We start from the raw sequence: 1,542 nt of genomic DNA, 5'->3' as shown, positions 1-1,542 counted from the left end.
CTCCTAAGGTTATGGCTTGCTCTAGGAGTGCATTAACCCCCGTCGGCTCGAGAGCACACCGTAGAAGAAGTGCACAGAAGTGGCGGGAAGGAGTAGTGGGTTGGGGGGTGGGGAGGGTACGGTCGAGCGGAGAGAAGAAGCAGCAGCTTCTCCTTCTCCCTTCCTCTCTCTCTCTCTCTCTCTCTCTCTCTCTCTCTCTCTCTTTGCCGCAGAGGTTCTTTCTCCTCGTTCCGCCAGGTTAGTCTCTCTATCGTGCTTACGGTAGCGAACCTAGGAGAGCCGTGCTCGCCCTGGCGAGTGCAATGTAAGCGCTTTTGCGAAGTCACGGGCGGCCTCCAAAGGAAGGGCTAGCTGAAGGGTGGAGTGGGAGATGGTAGAGACCAGGGGGAGAGGGTCAGAGGCTTCAGCTAGAAGTTTGTTGTCGGCCCAACCGGGGACGACGTTCACGATCGTTCATCGACGTGTTCCGCGGAGGAGGAAGGAGAACGAACAGCAACGGACGGACAGCGCGCGACTTTCTCCGGAGAGCGAAAGTAAGAGGCCCTCCTGGGGGACTCTATGCGCGCCCCTCTGCGGATCTAGGGGACACAGAGGGGGAGGACCAGGGTTCTTGCTTTCACCGTGGCCGAAGCAACGTAGATGTACACTTTTCCTTGACGTAGAAACGATGCAGCTCTCCCCCCTCTTATCGGGGTGATATCGTGTGCCCGTACTCCCGCGAGAAGAAAAGTACCGTCTCAGGAGAGCATGGTTAATAAATTCGAATGATTCCTCGGGAATTTTGCTAGTTCAACGAGTGGGTCGATTTAAATTGGACACCCTGTATATTTAATCTAGCGAGGTTCGTGTGTTTGATAACGGATGTCAGTGTCCTGGGAGAACAGTCGTTGCCATCGCCCACCCAGGTCCCTCTAATCCACCGAAACTTTCTTATTTCCCAAGATTCGCATTCCACGCGAGTTACACGGAAGAGAGACAGAGAGAAAGGGACAGTTCGCGTGCAATGAACAGCAGTAGCACCGTGTCTGAAGAAAAAACATGGTAGTTCGTGGCAGCGACGAGTTAGTTGCAGAACCAGGCGACAGCACCGTGCAGGAGCCGAACAATTACGAATTTACTTTCTTCTGCACAACTTCCTCGTCGCGATGGTCACGCTGCGGATTAGACCGAGACCTATCAAAGGCAGGCCTTTTTCTCCCTCTCTCTCCCTATTCTTCCTTTTTCCTCGATAAATCCCCACCAAAAGACAACGACGGAGGCGGCAGTAACCCTCGCTCTCTAGTCGACTAAACACACACACACACACACCGACACGAAGGCCGAACGGAGATGTAGATTAACTTCTTTTTTCGCGACAGTCGGTTGCGCCTACAGCGACGAGAAAGTCGTGTAGCTCGACGACGACTCCACCGAAGGCAAAAGGATTCGTCGAACTGTAAATCTAAACGAAAACGTGTGTCCTTATCGATTTTCCTTTTATTATCGAACATTCTTCGAACAATCCTTTATTCGCAATTCGTACATGAAAAAATGTTATGGTAT

Source organism: Dufourea novaeangliae, unplaced genomic scaffold (assembly GCF_001272555.1).
Source record: "Dufourea novaeangliae isolate 0120121106 unplaced genomic scaffold, ASM127255v1 scaffold75, whole genome shotgun sequence".
In the NCBI taxonomy this organism is placed as follows: Eukaryota; Metazoa; Arthropoda; class Insecta; order Hymenoptera; family Halictidae; genus Dufourea; species Dufourea novaeangliae.
The sequence above is the reverse complement of the archived record's forward strand: the minus strand, read 5'-3'. Positions refer to the sequence as shown.